Source organism: Rhipicephalus microplus, chromosome X, assembly GCF_043290135.1.
Source record: "Rhipicephalus microplus isolate Deutch F79 chromosome X, USDA_Rmic, whole genome shotgun sequence".
Classification (NCBI taxonomy): Eukaryota; Metazoa; Arthropoda; class Arachnida; order Ixodida; family Ixodidae; genus Rhipicephalus; species Rhipicephalus microplus.
In genome coordinates this window covers 475,712,570-475,730,646 of record NC_134710.1, presented here as the reverse complement: position 1 = coordinate 475,730,646, position 18,077 = coordinate 475,712,570, and the positions used below count along the sequence as shown (strand labels likewise).

Here is an 18,077-nt window from a genome sequence, read left to right as displayed (position 1 = left end):
CGTCGACCCAAATCCGCAGAACGATGAGGATGACGACTCATTTTTGGGAACCATAAATTCTCACAATTTCGTTGAATTCTTTCAGGCCCTGTGTGATAATTCGACGGCAACACACCTCGGTGTTTTCAGAACACTACAAGAATACGGCGAAAATACTACTCGCCACACCTTGGCACTGACACCGCTCACTACGTGAAGACATGCCGCGGCTGTCAATGACGCAAGACGTCACCAACCAGATCAGCAGGCTTTCTTCGGCGGCTCGAGCCACCTCTACGACCATTAAAACAAATCGGAATGGACCTACCATTGCCGCTACCGATGCCGGCTTGTGGCAACAATTGAATCATTGTGGCTACTGACTACCTCACCCTCTACGCTGAAATAAACGCTCTGCCCAAAGAAAGTGGTGCCGACGTAGCCAAGTTCTTTACAGAGAACATCGTCCTTCATCATTGCGCCTCAGGCGTCCTCGTGACTAACAAAGGTACAGCCTTTACAGCTGACCAAACTCGGGCGATCTTAGGAAAGATCGAACCACAAGCCTACGCCGACAGATTAGTGGCCTCACCAAGGGTCTAAACGACATCATCGCCGTCATGCTGGCCATGTACTTCAATATCAAACACAAAACATGGGACGTATACAGTCCGGCCATTCAAGGTACGATGCAGATGACACTTTTCAAGCAAGTATATGAAAGGAGCCCAGTGACGACGCTCGACGCCATGCTACCAGGACGAAAAAGCCTCGGAGAGTCTGTCTACCTCCAGCGCGGTGAAGAAGTCAGAGCACTTGCCCACGAGGTGTGCTCTTGAAAAACCAGCAAAAGACCGACAGCCATCACTACGTTCTTCGACTAAGCCTTAAGGCATACCAACACGTGCACCATGTGGAAATCTGGACGTCAATACACCAACGAGCACTTGACGAGAAGCTTCTTTGATGACACCTTGGTGCGTACAGTGTCCTTTGACATCTCTGTGCGCTCGAGTACAAGGTGATCTCTGACGGCATCACGAACTCTCAGCGGTGCCGGAATTATCCCGAGGTCGTGAATTTGGTGTGTTTTAAACCGTTCCGTAACCTTATAACTCACCTTTTTCTTTGTTTTTTTTCGCATTTCATGCGTTTTTTTCCTCTTTCATGTCTATAATAAGGCACAGGAGTGGCGCTGGTTCAGAGGGGTATTGTTAAGCTTTCTTATAAACTTAATTTTGAACTGTTCAAATTTCAGCCAGAAAGACTGTGAGCAACTCTCCGCGCACTGTGCCAAACTGCTTGGGCAGCTTCACGATTGTTTGCGATATATATGTTATTATTACATACAGAACGCGAATAGTCAACTTCATTCCAAAGCGCACGCGAGAACCAGCGCTAACGATGGAGGGTTCTACGTCTTCATGCTTTATGAAAGACGACAAGACGACATAAATTGCTGAGGATCGGTTCACTCGGGCTATCGGTGTACAGCCTGAATTGCTTGTACGCTCCTTCCATTTTCGGGGCACAGTATATATATATATATATATATATATATATATATATATATATATATATATATATATATATATATATATATATATATATATATATATATATATATATATATATATAATCCAGTAGATCCGTGAGCAGTCACAATGTGGTTTATTTTGACGTTTCAGCCAGAAGCCAGAGTCTGACCTTCATCAGGAATGAGGGTACAGTTTGTTGGTGCTCATCTTTATACAATCTTAAATCAGAGGGGAAGAAAATGGAAGAGAAAAATAAGAAATAAGGAGAAAAAAGAAAAAGAAAAGAGAATATAAGGTGGACTCCCCCGGGCGCTCCCTTTCGCTCTTCCTTCCCCTTAATTATTACCCCTTCATCTCTCTCTCTTTTCTCCTTTTCACCTTTAGGATGTTTGCGGTCTGTGTATCCTTCTTTTTTCTAACGCATTGTTCCCAACCAGATGATGCCGCCTGGCTCAGGCGGTCCGGTGTGAGGAAAAGAGCTTTTTTAAGAAGTTTAAGCCTTTTACTACTCAGCGCCTCGTCGACATCTCGTCGTTGAAAGAGGGGCGCCGCGTATTGCCGCAGAAGCTGGAAAGCGAGTGCAATGTAAATTCTTGCCCCTTCTTGATTACGCGTGCAGTAAGGGCCTCCCGATTGTGCACAGGGTTGCTGTTGGGCATGTCATGCTTGGCACAATTGATTGCATAGTAAGGTAAAAACAGAAACAGATGACAGCTGTACTTAGGAAGAGTAGTTACACTTGGAAATATTTTGAGTTGTCCAGTGCCCTTCGCAGCTGCAGTGCCGAGAAAACAATTATTATTTTCATTATTGCCGTTATTGTTTTCTAATGCTTTAATTGCTGCAAGTGTACCCAGATTCTCATTTATTCCTCTATTGAGGGTGCTAAACCGGTGAATAATGTGTAACTCTCGTTGTTCACGTTCTTGGTTTGATTTAAATCCCGTCTCTAGGAGTGTTACCGATAGTTTGTCGAATGCATGGTCGGGAAGATTAAGATGTTTTGATAGAGGTAGACTTGGGGCTGATTTCACTAGGGCTCTGTGATTATTGAAGCGAATCTTAAATGGTGTTTCTTTTGGTCCGATGTACTGCATACTGCACACGTTGCATTCGAGTAGGTATACCACATTACTATAATCGCTTTTCAGATTTCCTCGTATGTTACTTAATCGAAAACTTGGATTGCATGCTGGTTGCTTTGTGGGTTTCTCGCATTGCTTTAGATACAAGACATCGTGACTTTAAACAAGGTAGGCATGAATTATTAGGGGGTGAGGTATTGATTTGAGAGTGGACAAGTGTGTCTTTGAAGATGCGTGGTTGTCGGCAAACGACGCCAGCAGCGGATGGGAATGCGCGTTTCAGACGTTCACTTTGTTCCAGAATGTTGTAATATCGTTTAAGGATTTTTATTTCATTGGGGAAGTTTGTGCTGTAAGTTAAGCAGAGGTAGTTCATTGCGGGTCTACTTGCGATGGTCGCTTCAAAAGTAAGTCATCACGCTTCAGTTTTCTCGATTTTTGAACGGCGTCATCAATTACATGTGGGGGGTATTTTTGTTTATTGAGCATAAGTTTTAACCTCTGTGAGCTCGTTTCGAAATCAGCGTCTCTTGAGCAGATTCACTTAAACCGGTGAGCCTGGCTGTATGGAATACTGCCTTCACAGTGGCGCGGGTGATCGCTTTGGTAAGGGAGGTATTGTTGTCGATCTGTTGGTTTGCGATATAGGGTTGTAGATAGCTTGTCTTCTTCTATCGTTATGGTAACATCACTCGCTCGCTGGATTCCATGCTGACCGGTTGTGCCCTCGCGATCTCCGACGTCAGCGTAGCTCTGGCCGACTGCATGGGCTCGCCCAACGTCATCTCCTGACGCCGACCTCCGACGACAGTGTAGCCATGACCGACTGGACTTCCTCTACGCCGCCTCATGACACCGACAAGAGCTCTCGCAAGTGGTGCCCCGTCCTCGGACTCCTGTGACCGTGTTTTCATCTTTCCTATCTCTTCTATCCCCTCGATATGTCGTCGCGCTCTCTGGCTTACAACCTCACGCCTCTTTCTCTCTCTCTACACCTTTATTCCTATCATTTTAATCCCTCCTCAACCCCATCCCTTGCGAGCTACTGTTGAGGTGTCGCTCACTGAAGCAGACAGTTACGGGGCTCACTTTTCTCTTCCTTTCTCTCTTAGAACCACTTAGTAGTAAAAGTTTGCGGTTGCTTGCGAGTAGGTGTGCGTGCAGTGTATGTTCAGATGTACAGCGTTGTAAGTGTCGATAAAGCTGAGAAGTTCATCCTCGCCCTGGGTCCAAATAAGAAAGATGTCGTCTATGTATCTTCTGTATAAAAGTGGATTCAAAGAACTTTGCGCAAGAAATTTCGATTCTAGCTTTCTCATAAATATTTTGGCGTAATTGGGTGCCATTTCTGTGCCCATAGCGTTCCCGCTGATTTGTTGAAAATACTCTCGGTTAAATTCGAATTATTTATTTCAAGGACCATCCACGTCAAATTTGCGATGGCAGAGAAAACAGGGGTGTTAGATTGTTTATGGTCTGTGTACAAGTTTTGTAATGCAGCTATGCCGTCATCGTGAGGAATATTTGAATACAACGAAGAGACATCAAGATTAACCAAGTACGAGTTTTTCGGCACACACAGACCTGCAATGTCTCGAAGAAAATGCGTGGTGTCTTTTATGCACGATGCGAGGGTGCATGGAATGTGGCTTATTAGTTTGTCCACGTAGCCTGATATGGGTTCAGTTATTGTACCGATGCCTGATATGATCGGTCGACCTGGATTACCGGGTTTATGCATTTTTGGGAGGATGTAGAAGCGACCTGGACGGGGGTATGCTGCTCGGATTAGTTTGTGGTCAGTGTTGGTTATCTTTTCCGCATCCAACAGTTTCTTTAGTTCTGTTGATACGATACGTTTGTATTCGTCTGTCGGATCACCTGGGAGGCGTTAGTAAAATTTTGAGTCGTCTAGTTGGCGGTATGCTTCTTGTAAGTAGTTTGTTGTATTCAGGACTACAATTGCTGCTCCTTTGTCAGTGGGTTTTATTGTTATGTCTGTCCTAGATGCCAAATTTTTCATACTTATTTTTTTTTCTTTTTGACAAAATCTGAAAAAATAAGTGTGAAAAAAATACCAGCACAAGGCATGATGGTCAGTAATAACCGTGAAGTGGCGTCCGTAAAGACACGGTCAAATTTTTTATATGGCCCAAACGGCAGCGAGGCACGCCTGCTCAATTATGGAATAGTTTTATTCAGCAGCCGGAAAAGCATGACTAGCATATGCAACAATTTTATCCCTCGAAGTAGCATCTCGCTGTAGAAGTACTGCACCAATGCCAAAACCACTCGCGTCAGTTTCCAGACATGTTGGTGCGTTCTCGTCGAAAGGGCACAGAACAGCGTCGGATGTTAAAGCATGCTTGAGGGTTTGAAAGGCACGCTTGAAGTCGTCGTTCCAAACGAAAGTTGATCCAGGTGTCAGAAGCTTGTGCATAGCGATGCGACGGCAGCAAAATGACTGTCGAAGCGGCGGAATTAGGATGCCAGGCCCAGGAAATTTCGTAGGTGTTTCTGATTTTCTGGCCGAGGGAAGCGTATCACGGCCGCAAGCTTGTCAGGTTTCGGCCGAACGCCATCTTCGCTGAAAAGGTGGCTCAACACCTTGATGTTCTTGCTTGCGAAATGGTATTTCTTCGTGTTTAGCTCAAGTCCAGCACTGCACATACACGTCTTCGTTGAAACGATCAAGATGCCGACAAAAAAAGAGGAGAAAATTACGATGTCATCTAGACAGCAGAGACAGGTTTGCCACTTACAGCCGCTTAGAACTGTGTCGATCATGCGTTCGAACGTCGTAGTAGCATTACATACACCAAATGGCATGACGTTGAATTCACACAGCCCGTCTGGTGCTGCAAAGGTAGTTTTTTCTTTGTCCGCTTTGTTCATAGGTATTTGCCAATGACCAGACCGTAGGTAGAGGCTGTAGAAAAATTCAGCGCCTTGCGGAGAGTCAAGTGCGTCGACGATTCGTTGTATCAGGTACATGCCTTTGCGTGTGAACTTATTAAGTGCTCGATAATCGACGCAGAATCCTACCGAACCATCCTTTTTTTCGGACTAGCACTACGGGTGACGACCACGAGCAAGACGAAGGCCAGATAGCATCTCGTTTGAGCATATCAGCAACGTTGTCCTCGATAATTTTCCGCTCTCCGGACGACACTCGATATGGGCAGCGGCGTACAACTGTATAGCCTTCGGTTTCAATTCGATCCACGGCGACGGAAGCGCGACCCAAAAGCTTGGAATCGACATCAAATGAAGCGCTGTGTTTTCGAAGTATACACAAAAGTTCTTGCTTTTGCGCTGACGTCAGATCGGGATTTATTCTGGTCATCAGTACTCGTAGAAAAAGACGGCGGGTCTGCATGAAGGGGCACCAGAGAAAGTGATTTGGTATCCGTGAAGCAAACCACACTGGTGCCCTGGAGCAGTGCTACAGGCAAAGAAGTAGGGTTAACCACCGTAACTAATGCTCTGCCATCAAGAATGCGCACCAGGCTAGGAGCGATGGTAAGTCCACCAGGGACGTAGCATCCACACGGTCCTAGGAAGACATCACCAGTAAAGATCTTATCTGCTGTCAAGGTCAGAATATGCTCATTGCCTGGAGGAATAAAACAGTCATCAGCGGTGACGAAGTGCTGGCTATTAGCATCGTTATCAGACGAAGGCGCAGCATCGCACATGCGAATGACCCTCTGACGACAAGATATTACGACTCACCCTGATGAGAGCAAGTCCCATTCTAAAATGAGCGCATTAGTACATGATGACAGAGCGAGGAACTGTACATGGGGGAGGATGCCCTAAAAAAACTCGTGCTGTGCAAATACCAAAAGGTTGAAGAAAAACCGCATTAGCATAGTGAAGGGGAGGACCATCATAAGGTGTCTTCATTTTCCGCAAACCGGAACACAAGTTGACACTAATAACTGAGAGCGATGCACTTGTGTCCACCAAGGCTTCAGTGCATAATCCCTTAACATACACTGAAAGTTAATTTGAGGGGCGTTCTTGAAGAGTTTGATGCAGTCCGCAAAGTGCAGCTTTCCCTCCTTAAGCTGCACTGTTTAGTTTTCCGGGCGATGATCAGACGCAGTGGTGACCGGACGAACTGGTGAGGAGGAACAGTGCATAAGCGACGGGGCCCGACGGCGCGAGGAGTGGAAGTTTGCATTAAAGTGCTGTGGAGATGGTGAGTGGCGTTGGTGCCATTGGTATGGGAGGTGATGATGTAGAGCAGGGGCAAACTCATATCTCTCGAAGTCACCATAGCCGCGCCTTTCGTCTTGACGTCGATGACAGAACCATGAGATGTGGCCGCGTATTCTGCAAAAATAGCAGATTGGTCGAGATGGACGCCAGACATGCAAAGAAGGAGGCGTTGCCCTTGGGGCAAGGACATTCAGTGAAGGCTGCGAAGTTTACCCATACTGCGGTGATTGCTGAGAAGGTGATGCTGCAACGACCTGAGTGTACGTCGACTTTGGAGCTGTATGCGAGCTCGGGACTTGCTCACACGTCATGGACGCTAGTTCCTCTCTCACGATGTTGTGGAGGCTGCCTGCAGAAGGCGTCACGTGGAGCTCATAAGATGAAGAGGTGACCTGGAGTTGCAGCTCCTCTCGGATCATGGATCGTATCAACGCACGGAGCTCACTGTCATAAGGAAACGAGGACTCTCCGAAAAGCTGCTAAGGAGATACTTTGGGCCATACCTAGTACTGCAACGACTGAGTGACGTTACTTACGAGGTCGTTCCCGACATTTCATGTAGTGCGAGGCTTCGCCAGCACCATTCTGAACTAGTTCACGTTGCACGCATGAAGCCTTATGCTAGGCAATGACTGTGCAAGGCATTTCGTAAAAAAACTGCACTACTGCTAGCATCGGGTCGATGCTCTTTAAGAGGGGGCAAATGACGCGTGTGTACTGGTAGACAAAAACAACCATAAGGGGATTTGGCAGACACCAGGTAGTGGAGCTCTGGCTGATCAAATACAAAGAAGGTGATCTTGCTGTTCGGCTGCTGAGAATCGCTGTGTCAACGTGTATGTGTTTTGTTCGCGTGGTACCGCGACAATATATATATATATATATATATATATATATATATATATATATATATATATATATATATATATATATATATATATATATATATATATATATATATATATATATGTATACATATATATATATATGTGTGTGTGTGTGCAGACCCTCTCTTTTTCAAGGCTGAATAAAAAAGTTGTTATGTGAAAGCACATCTACTTTTATACGTATATATATATATATATATATATATATATATATATATATATGTGTGTGTATATATATATATATATATATATATATATAAGTAGATGTGCTTTTATTCCTGATGAAGGCCAGACTATAGGCCAAAACGTCGAAATAAACCACGTTGTGACCGCTCACGGAGGATCTACTAGACTACATATATATATATATATATATATATATATATATATATATATATATATATATATATATATATATATATATATAAGGAAAAGAAGTGTATACCTAAGGGCTCGTTTTTCCGTGTTTTTAACACAATAATAATGAGATATAACAGACAGTAATGCCAAGGAATGTACAGGGGAAGTTATTAACATTAATGGAATGTAAATAAGAAGAAAGAAAAGTGGATGAAAAAATTACCAACTGTAAGCAGGAATCGAACCTACGACCTTCGAATTACGCGTTCGATGCTCTAACCACTGAGCTATTACAGCGGCACTCCCTCCATCCACTTTTTTGGGTTTATCTGTGAATTTTTAGAAGTAGGAGCGACAGTCAGCGCCATCTATAAGCCAAACAACGAGTGTGAAAACACTCTTATGCGCATGTTTGGCGTCACGTAGCACGTGAACTTATTATGAGCGGGCAGCTGATTAATTGTCCCTCTTATACAACCTAAACACACCAAGTCTGCCAGTACGAGACCCTCGTTCAATGAAAATAAGGGAAAGAAGTGTATACCTAAGGGCTCGTTTTTCCGTGTTTTTAACACAATAATAATGAGATATAACAGACAGTAATGCCAAGGAATGTACAGGGGAAGTTATTAACATTAATGGAATGTAAATAAGAAGAAAGAAAAGTGGATGAAAAAATTACCAACTGTAAGCAGGAATCGAACCTACGACCTTCGAATTACGCGTTCGATGCTCTAACCACTGAGCTATTACAGCGGCACTCCCTCCATCCACTTTTTTGGGTTTATCTGTGAATTTTTAGAAGTAGGAGCGACAGTCAGCGCCATCTATAAGCCAAACAACGAGTGTGAAAACACTCTTATGCGCATGTTTGGCGTCACGTAGCACGTGAACTTATTATGAGCGGGCAGCTGATTAATTGTCCCTCTTATACAACCTAAACACACCAAGTCTGCCAGTACGAGACCCTCGTTCAATGAAAATAAGGGAAAGAAGTGTATACCTAAGGGCTCGTTTTTCCGTGTTTTTAACACAATAATAATGAGATATAACAGACAGTAATGCCAAGGAATGTACAGGGGAAGTTATTAACATTAATGGAATGTAAATAAGAAGAAAGAAAAGTGGATGAAAAAATTACCAACTGTAAGCAGGAATCGAACCTACGACCTTCGAATTACGCGTTCGATGCTCTAACCACTGAGCTATTACAGCGGCACTCCCTCCATCCACTTTTTTGGGTTTATCTGTGAATTTTTAGAAGTAGGAGCGACAGTCAGCGCCATCTATAAGCCAAACAACGAGTGTGAAAACACTCTTATGCGCATGTTTGGCGTCACGTAGCACGTGAACTTATTATGAGCGGGCAGCTGATTAATTGTCCCTCTTATACAACCTAAACACACCAAGTCTGCCAGTACGAGACCCTCGTTCAATGAAAATAAGGGAAAGAAGTGTATACCTAAGGGCTCGTTTTTCCGTGTTTTTAACACAATAATAATGAGATATAACAGACAGTAATGCCAAGGAATGTACAGGGGAAGTTATTAACATTAATGGAATGTAAATAAGAAGAAAGAAAAGTGGATGAAAAAATTACCAACTGTAAGCAGGAATCGAACCTACGACCTTCGAATTACGCGTTCGATGCTCTAACCACTGAGCTATTACAGCGGCACTCCCTCCATCCACTTTTTTGGGTTTATCTGTGAATTTTTAGAAGTAGGAGCGACAGTCAGCGCCATCTATAAGCCAAACAACGAGTGTGAAAACACTCTTATGCGCATGTTTGGCGTCACGTAGCACGTGAACTTATTATGAGCGGGCAGCTGATTAATTGTCCCTCTTATACAACCTAAACACACCAAGTCTGCCAGTACGAGACCCTCGTTCAATGAAAATAAGGGAAAGAAGTGTATACCTAAGGGCTCGTTTTTCCGTGTTTTTAACACAATAATAATGAGATATAACAGACAGTAATGCCAAGGAATGTACAGGGGAAGTTATTAACATTAATGGAATGTAAATAAGAAGAAAGAAAAGTGGATGAAAAAATTACCAACTGTAAGCAGGAATCGAACCTACGACCTTCGAATTACGCGTTCGATGCTCTAACCACTGAGCTATTACAGCGGCACTCCCTCCATCCACTTTTTTGGGTTTATCTGTGAATTTTTAGAAGTAGGAGCGACAGTCAGCGCCATCTATAAGCCAAACAACGAGTGTGAAAACACTCTTATGCGCATGTTTGGCGTCACGTAGCACGTGAACTTATTATGAGCGGGCAGCTGATTAATTGTCCCTCTTATACAACCTAAACACACCAAGTCTGCCAGTACGAGACCCTCGTTCAATGAAAATAAGGGAAAGAAGTGTATACCTAAGGGCTCGTTTTTCCGTGTTTTTAACACAATAATAATGAGATATAACAGACAGTAATGCCAAGGAATGTACAGGGGAAGTTATTAACATTAATGGAATGTAAATAAGAAGAAAGAAAAGTGGATGAAAAAATTACCAACTGTAAGCAGGAATCGAACCTACGACCTTCGAATTACGCGTTCGATGCTCTAACCACTGAGCTATTACAGCGGCACTCCCTCCATCCACTTTTTTGGGTTTATCTGTGAATTTTTAGAAGTAGGAGCGACAGTCAGCGCCATCTATAAGCCAAACAACGAGTGTGAAAACACTCTTATGCGCATGTTTGGCGTCACGTAGCACGTGAACTTATTATGAGCGGCCAGCTGATTAATTGTCCCTCTTATACAACCTAAACACACCAAGTCTGCCAGTACGAGACCCTCGTTCAATGAAAATAAGGGAAAGAAGTGTATACCTAAGGGCTCGTTTTTCCGTGTTTTTAACACAATAATAATGAGATATAACAGACAGTAATGCCAAGGAATGTACAGGGGAAGTTATTAACATTAATGGAATGTAAATAAGAAGAAAGAAAGGTGGATGAAAAAATTACCAACTGTAAGCAGGAATCGAACCTACGACCTTCGAATTACGCGTTCGATGCTCTAACCACTGAGCTATTACAGCGGCACTCCCTCCATCCACTTTTTTGGGTTTATCTGTGAATTTTTAGAAGTAGGAGCGACAGTCAGCGCCATCTATAAGCCAAACAACGAGTGTGAAAACACTCTTATGCGCATGTTTGGCGTCACGTAGCACGTGAACTTATTATGAGCGGGCAGCTGATTAATTGTCCCTCTTATACAACCTAAACACACCAAGTCTGCCAGTACGAGACCCTCGTTCAATGAAAATAAGGGAAAGAAGTGTATACCTAAGGGCTCGTTTTTCCGTGTTTTTAACACAATAATAATGAGATATAACAGACAGTAATGCCAAGGTATGTACAGGGGAAGTTATTAACATTAATGGAATGTAAATAAGAAGAAAGAAAAGTGGATGAAAAAATTACCAACTGTAAGCAGGAATCGAACCTACGACCTTCGAATTACGCGTTCGATGCTCTAACCACTGAGCTATTACAGCGGCACTCCCTCCATCCACTTTTTTGGGTTTATCTGTGAATTTTTAGAAGTAGGAGCGACAGTCAGCGCCATCTATAAGCCAAACAACGAGTGTGAAAACACTCTTATGCGCATGTTTGGCGTCACGTAGCACGTGAACTTATTATGAGCGGGCAGCTGATTAATTGCCCCTCTTATACAACCTAAACACACCAAGTCTGCCAGTACGAGACCCTCGTTCAATGAAAATAAGGGAAAGAAGTGTATACCTAAGGGCTCGTTTTTCCGTGTTTTTAACACAATAATAATGAGATATAACAGACAGTAATGCCAAGGAATGTACAGGGGAAGTTATTAACATTAATGGAATGTAAATAAGAAGAAAGAAAAGTGGATGAAAAAATTACCAACTGTAAGCAGGAATCGAACCTACGACCTTCGAATTACGCGTTCGATGCTCTAACCACTGAGCTATTACAGCGGCACTCCCTCCATCCACTTTTTTGGGTTTATCTGTGAATTTTTAGAAGTAGGAGCGACAGTCAGCGCCATCTATAAGCCAAACAACGAGTGTGAAAACACTCTTATGCGCATGTTTGGCGTCACGTAGCACGTGAACTTATTATGAGCGGGCAGCTGATTAATTGTCCCTCTTATACAACCTAAACACACCAAGTCTGCCAGTACGAGACCCTCGTTCAATGAAAATAAGGGAAAGAAGTGTATACCTAAGGGCTCGTTTTTCCGTGTTTTTAACACAATAATAATGAGATATAACAGACAGTAATGCCAAGGAATGTACAGGGGAAGTTATTAACATTAATGGAATGTAAATAAGAAGAAAGAAAGGTGGATGAAAAAATTACCAACTGTAAGCAGGAATCGAACCTACGACCTTCGAATTACGCGTTCGATGCTCTAACCACTGAGCTATTACAGCGGCACTCCCTCCATCCACTTTTTTGGGTTTATCTGTGAATTTTTAGAAGTAGGAGCGACAGTCAGCGCCATCTATAAGCCAAACAACGAGTGTGAAAACACTCTTATGCGCATGTTTGGCGTCACGTAGCACGTGAACTTATTATGAGCGGGCAGCTGATTAATTGTCCCTCTTATACAACCTAAACACACCAAGTCTGCCAGTACGAGACCCTCGTTCAATGAAAATAAGGGAAAGAAGTGTATACCTAAGGGCTCGTTTTTCCGTGTTTTTAACACAATAATAATGAGATATAACAGACAGTAATGCCAAGGAATGTACAGGGGAAGTTATTAACATTAATGGAATGTAAATAAGAAGAAAGAAAAGTGGATGAAAAAATTACCAACTGTAAGCAGGAATCGAACCTACGACCTTCGAATTACGCGTTCGATGCTCTAACCACTGAGCTATTACAGCGGCACTCCCTCCATCCACTTTTTTGGGTTTATCTGTGAATTTTTAGAAGTAGGAGCGACAGTCAGCGCCATCTATAAGCCAAACAACGAGTGTGAAAACACTCTTATGCGCATGTTTGGCGTCACGTAGCACGTGAACTTATTATGAGCGGGCAGCTGATTAATTGTCCCTCTTATACAACCTAAACACACCAAGTCTGCCAGTACGAGACCCTCGTTCAATGAAAATAAGGGAAAGAAGTGTATACCTAAGGGCTCGTTTTTCCGTGTTTTTAACACAATAATAATGAGATATAACAGACAGTAATGCCAAGGAATGTACAGGGGAAGTTATTAACATTAATGGAATGTAAATAAGAAGAAAGAAAAGTGGATGAAAAAATTACCAACTGTAAGCAGGAATCGAACCTACGACCTTCGAATTACGCGTTCGATGCTCTAACCACTGAGCTATTACAGCGGCACTCCCTCCATCCACTTTTTTGGGTTTATCTGTGAATTTTTAGAAGTAGGAGCGACAGTCAGCGCCATCTATAAGCCAAACAACGAGTGTGAAAACACTCTTATGCGCATGTTTGGCGTCACGTAGCACGTGAACTTATTATGAGCGGGCAGCTGATTAATTGTCCCTCTTATACAACCTAAACACACCAAGTCTGCCAGTACGAGACCCTCGTTCAATGAAAATAAGGGAAAGAAGTGTATACCTAAGGGCTCGTTTTTCCGTGTTTTTAACACAATAATAATGAGATATAACAGACAGTAATGCCAAGGAATGTACAGGGGAAGTTATTAACATTAATGGAATGTAAATAAGAAGAAAGAAAAGTGGATGAAAAAATTACCAACTGTAAGCAGGAATCGAACCTACGACCTTCGAATTACGCTTTCGATGCTCTAACCACTGAGCTATTACAGCGGCACTCCCTCCATCCACTTTTTTGGGTTTATCTGTGAATTTTTAGAAGTAGGAGCGACAGTCAGCGCCATCTATAAGCCAAACAACGAGTGTGAAAACACTCTTATGCGCATGTTTGGCGTCACGTAGCACGTGAACTTATTATGAGCGGGCAGCTGATTAATTGTCCCTCTTATACAACCTAAACACACCAAGTCTGCCAGTACGAGACCCTCGTTCAATGAAAATAAGGGAAAGAAGTGTATACCTAAGGGCTCGTTTTTCCGTGTTTTTAACACAATAATAATGAGATATAACAGACAGTAATGCCAAGGAATGTACAGGGGAAGTTATTAACATTAATGGAATGTAAATAAGAAGAAAGAAAGGTGGATGAAAAAATTACCAACTGTAAGCAGGAATCGAACCTACGACCTTCGAATTACGCGTTCGATGCTCTAACCACTGAGCTATTACAGCGGCACTCCCTCCATCCACTTTTTTGGGTTTATCTGTGAATTTTTAGAAGTAGGAGCGACAGTCAGCGCCATCTATAAGCCAAACAACGAGTGTGAAAACACTCTTATGCGCATGTTTGGCGTCACGTAGCACGTGAACTTATTATGAGCGGCCAGCTGATTAATTGTCCCTCTTATACAACCTAAACACACCAAGTCTGCCAGTACGAGACCCTCGTTCAATGAAAATAAGGGAAAGAAGTGTATACCTAAGGGCTCGTTTTTCCGTGTTTTTAACACAATAATAATGAGATATAACAGACAGTAATGCCAAGGAATGTACAGGGGAAGTTATTAACATTAATGGAATGTAAATAAGAAGAAAGAAAGGTGGATGAAAAAATTACCAACTGTAAGCAGGAATCGAACCTACGACCTTCGAATTACGCGTTCGATGCTCTAACCACTGAGCTATTACAGCGGCACTCCCTCCATCCACTTTTTTGGGTTTATCTGTGAATTTTTAGAAGTAGGAGCGACAGTCAGCGCCACCTATAAGCCAAACAACGAGTGTGAAAACACTCTTATGCGCATGTTTGGCGTCACGTAGCACGTGAACTTATTATGAGCGGGCAGCTGATTAATTGTCCCTCTTATACAACCTAAACACACCAAGTCTGCCAGTACGAGACCCTCGTTCAATGAAAATAAGGGAAAGAAGTGTATACCTAAGGGCTCGTTTTTCCGTGTTTTTAACACAATAATAATGAGATATAACAGACAGTAATGCCAAGGAATGTACAGGAGAAGTTATTAACATTAATGGAATGTAAATAAGAAGAAAGAAAAGTGGATGAAAAAATTACCAACTGTAAGCAGGAATCGAACCTACGACCTTCGAATTACGCGTTCGATGCTCTAACCACTGAGCTATTACAGCGGCACTCCCTCCATCCACTTTTTTGGGTTTATCTGTGAATTTTTAGAAGTAGGAGCGACAGTCAGCGCCATCTATAAGCCAAACAACGAGTGTGAAAACACTCTTATGCGCATGTTTGGCGTCACGTAGCACGTGAACTTATTATGAGCGGGCAGCTGATTAATTGTCCCTCTTATACAACCTAAACACACCAAGTCTGCCAGTACGAGACCCTCGTTCAATGAAAATAAGGGAAAGAAGTGTATACCTAAGGGCTCGTTTTTCCGTGTTTTTAACACAATAATAATGAGATATAACAGACAGTAATGCCAAGGAATGTACAGGGGAAGTTATTAACAATAATGGAATGTAAATAAGAAGAAAGAAAAGTGGATGAAAAAATTACCAACTGTAAGCAGGAATCGAACCTACGACCTTCGAATTACGCGTTCGATGCTCTAACCACTGAGCTATTACAGCGGCACTCCCTCCATCCACTTTTTTGGGTTTATCTGTGAATTTTTAGAAGTAGGAGCGACAGTCAGCGCCATCTATAAGCCAAACAACGAGTGTGAAAACACTCTTATGCGCATGTTTGGCGTCACGTAGCACGTGAACTTATTATGAGCGGGCAGCTGATTAATTGTCCCTCTTATACAACCTAAACACACCAAGTCTGCCAGTACGAGACCCTCGTTCAATGAAAATAAGGGAAAGAAGTGTATACCTAAGGGCTCGTTTTTCCGTGTTTTTAACACAATAATAATGAGATATAACAGACAGTATTGCCAAGGAATGTACAGGGGAAGTTATTAACATTAATGGAATGTAAATAAGAAGAAAGAAAAGTGGATGAAAAAATTACCAACTGTAAGCAGGAATCGAACCTACGACCTTCGAATTACGCGTTCGATGCTCTAACCACTGAGCTATTACAGCGGCACTCCCTCCATCCACTTTTTTGGGTTTATCTGTGAATTTTTAGAAGTAGGAGCGACAGTCAGCGCCATCTATAAGCCAAACAACGAGTGTGAAAACACTCTTATGCGCATGTTTGGCGTCACGTAGCACGTGAACTTATTATGAGCGGGCAGCTGATTAATTGTCCCTCTTATACAACCTAAACACACCAAGTCTGCCAGTACGAGACCCTCGTTCAATGAAAATAAGGGAAAGAAGTGTATACCTAAGGGCTCGTTTTTCCGTGTTTTTAACACAATAATAATGAGATATAACAGACAGTAATGCCAAGGAATGTACAGGGGAAGTTATTAACATTAATGGAATGTAAATAAGAAGAAAGAAAAGTGGATGAAAAAATTACCAACTGTAAGCAGGAATCGAACCTACGACCTTCGAATTACGCGTTCGATGCTCAAACAACGAGTGTTTTCACACTCGTTGTTTGGCTTATAGATGGCGCTGACTGTCGCTCCTACTTCTAAAAATTCACAGATAAACCCAAAAAAGTGGATGGAGGGAGTGCCGCTGTAATAGCTCAGTGGTTAGAGCATCGAACGCGTAATTCGAAGGTCGTAGGTTCGATTCCTGCTTACAGTTGGTAATTTTTTCATCCACTTTTCTTTCTTCTTATTTACATTCCATTAATGTTAATAACTTCCCCTGTACATTCCTTGGCATTACTGTCTGTTATATCTCATTATTATTGTGTTAAAAACACGGAAAAACGAGCCCTTAGGTATACACTTCTTTCCCTTATTTTCATTGAACGAGGGTCTCGTACTGGCAGACTTGGTGTGTTTAGGTTGTATAAGAGGGACAATTAATCAGCTGCCCGCTCATAATAAGTTCACGTGCTACGTGACGCCAAACATGCGCATAAGAGTGTTTTCACACTCGTTGTTTGGCTTATAGATGGCGCTGACTGTCGCTCCTACTTCTAAAAATTCACAGATAAACCCAAAAAAGTGGATGGAGGGAGTGCCGCTGTAATAGCTCAGTGGTTAGAGCATCGAACGCGTAATTCGAAGGTCGTAGGTTCGATTCCTGCTTACAGTTGGTAATTTTTTCATCCACTTTTCTTTCTTCTTATTTACATTCCATTAATGTTAATAACTTCCCCTGTACATTCCTTGGCATTACTGTCTGTTATATCTCATTATTATTGTGTTAAAAACACGGAAAAACGAGCCCTTAGGTATACACTTCTTTCCCTTATTTTCATTGAACGAGGGTCTCGTACTGGCAGACTTGGTGTGTTTAGGTTGTATAAGAGGGACAATTAATCAGCTGCCCGCTCATAATAAGTTCACGTGCTACGTGACGCCAAACATGCGCATAAGAGTGTTTTCACACTCGTTGTTTGGCTTATAGATGGCGCTGACTGTCGCTCCTACTTCTAAAAATTCACAGATAAACCCAAAAAAGTGGATGGAGGGAGTGCCGCTGTAATAGCTCAGTGGTTAGAGCATCGAACGCGTAATTCGAAGGTCGTAGGTTCGATTCCTGCTTACAGTTGGTAATTTTTTCATCCACTTTTCTTTCTTCTTATTTACATTCCATTAATGTTAATAACTTCCCCTGTACATTCCTTGGCATTACTGTCTGTTATATCTCATTATTATTGTGTTAAAAACACGGAAAAACGAGCCCTTAGGTATACACTTCTTTCCCTTATTTTCATTGAACGAGGGTCTCGTACTGGCAGACTTGGTGTGTTTAGGTTGTATAAGAGGGACAATTAATCAGCTGGCCGCTCATAATAAGTTCACGTGCTACGTGACGCCAAACATGCGCATAAGAGTGTTTTCACACTCGTTGTTTGGCTTATAGATGGCGCTGACTGTCGCTCCTACTTCTAAAAATTCACAGATAAACCC

At 42.5% G+C, this 18,077-nt stretch overlaps 20 non-coding genes across 20 annotated transcripts; 3 read left to right on the top strand and 17 right to left on the bottom strand.

The window, feature by feature from the left end:
- Positions 1-8,300: 8,300 nt before the first annotated feature.
- On the bottom strand, positions 8,301-8,373 carry TRNAT-CGU (transfer RNA threonine (anticodon CGU)). The gene has a single exon. It is a non-coding gene; the product is annotated as a tRNA-Thr (tRNA).
- Positions 8,374-8,759: 386 nt separating this feature from the next.
- TRNAT-CGU (transfer RNA threonine (anticodon CGU)) lies at positions 8,760-8,832 on the bottom strand. Its single transcript has one exon. It is a non-coding gene; the product is annotated as a tRNA-Thr (tRNA).
- Positions 8,833-9,218: 386 nt separating this feature from the next.
- Positions 9,219-9,291, bottom strand: TRNAT-CGU (transfer RNA threonine (anticodon CGU)). The gene has a single exon. It is a non-coding gene; the product is annotated as a tRNA-Thr (tRNA).
- Positions 9,292-9,677: 386 nt separating this feature from the next.
- On the bottom strand, positions 9,678-9,750 carry TRNAT-CGU (transfer RNA threonine (anticodon CGU)). Its single transcript has one exon. It is a non-coding gene; the product is annotated as a tRNA-Thr (tRNA).
- Positions 9,751-10,136: 386 nt separating this feature from the next.
- On the bottom strand, positions 10,137-10,209 carry TRNAT-CGU (transfer RNA threonine (anticodon CGU)). The gene has a single exon. It is a non-coding gene; the product is annotated as a tRNA-Thr (tRNA).
- Positions 10,210-10,595: 386 nt separating this feature from the next.
- Positions 10,596-10,668, bottom strand: TRNAT-CGU (transfer RNA threonine (anticodon CGU)). The gene has a single exon. It is a non-coding gene; the product is annotated as a tRNA-Thr (tRNA).
- Positions 10,669-11,054: 386 nt separating this feature from the next.
- Positions 11,055-11,127, bottom strand: TRNAT-CGU (transfer RNA threonine (anticodon CGU)). The gene has a single exon. It is a non-coding gene; the product is annotated as a tRNA-Thr (tRNA).
- Positions 11,128-11,513: 386 nt separating this feature from the next.
- TRNAT-CGU (transfer RNA threonine (anticodon CGU)) lies at positions 11,514-11,586 on the bottom strand. The gene has a single exon. It is a non-coding gene; the product is annotated as a tRNA-Thr (tRNA).
- Positions 11,587-11,972: 386 nt separating this feature from the next.
- On the bottom strand, positions 11,973-12,045 carry TRNAT-CGU (transfer RNA threonine (anticodon CGU)). The gene has a single exon. It is a non-coding gene; the product is annotated as a tRNA-Thr (tRNA).
- A 386-nt stretch (positions 12,046-12,431) lies between these two features.
- Positions 12,432-12,504, bottom strand: TRNAT-CGU (transfer RNA threonine (anticodon CGU)). Its single transcript has one exon. It is a non-coding gene; the product is annotated as a tRNA-Thr (tRNA).
- A 386-nt stretch (positions 12,505-12,890) lies between these two features.
- TRNAT-CGU (transfer RNA threonine (anticodon CGU)) lies at positions 12,891-12,963 on the bottom strand. Its single transcript has one exon. It is a non-coding gene; the product is annotated as a tRNA-Thr (tRNA).
- Positions 12,964-13,349: 386 nt separating this feature from the next.
- Positions 13,350-13,422, bottom strand: TRNAT-CGU (transfer RNA threonine (anticodon CGU)). The gene has a single exon. It is a non-coding gene; the product is annotated as a tRNA-Thr (tRNA).
- Positions 13,423-14,267: 845 nt separating this feature from the next.
- TRNAT-CGU (transfer RNA threonine (anticodon CGU)) lies at positions 14,268-14,340 on the bottom strand. The gene has a single exon. It is a non-coding gene; the product is annotated as a tRNA-Thr (tRNA).
- Positions 14,341-14,726: 386 nt separating this feature from the next.
- Positions 14,727-14,799, bottom strand: TRNAT-CGU (transfer RNA threonine (anticodon CGU)). Its single transcript has one exon. It is a non-coding gene; the product is annotated as a tRNA-Thr (tRNA).
- A 386-nt stretch (positions 14,800-15,185) lies between these two features.
- TRNAT-CGU (transfer RNA threonine (anticodon CGU)) lies at positions 15,186-15,258 on the bottom strand. Its single transcript has one exon. It is a non-coding gene; the product is annotated as a tRNA-Thr (tRNA).
- A 386-nt stretch (positions 15,259-15,644) lies between these two features.
- On the bottom strand, positions 15,645-15,717 carry TRNAT-CGU (transfer RNA threonine (anticodon CGU)). Its single transcript has one exon. It is a non-coding gene; the product is annotated as a tRNA-Thr (tRNA).
- A 386-nt stretch (positions 15,718-16,103) lies between these two features.
- TRNAT-CGU (transfer RNA threonine (anticodon CGU)) lies at positions 16,104-16,176 on the bottom strand. The gene has a single exon. It is a non-coding gene; the product is annotated as a tRNA-Thr (tRNA).
- A 548-nt stretch (positions 16,177-16,724) lies between these two features.
- On the top strand, positions 16,725-16,797 carry TRNAT-CGU (transfer RNA threonine (anticodon CGU)). Its single transcript has one exon. It is a non-coding gene; the product is annotated as a tRNA-Thr (tRNA).
- A 386-nt stretch (positions 16,798-17,183) lies between these two features.
- Positions 17,184-17,256, top strand: TRNAT-CGU (transfer RNA threonine (anticodon CGU)). The gene has a single exon. It is a non-coding gene; the product is annotated as a tRNA-Thr (tRNA).
- Positions 17,257-17,642: 386 nt separating this feature from the next.
- TRNAT-CGU (transfer RNA threonine (anticodon CGU)) lies at positions 17,643-17,715 on the top strand. Its single transcript has one exon. It is a non-coding gene; the product is annotated as a tRNA-Thr (tRNA).
- Positions 17,716-18,077: the final 362 nt, after the last annotated feature.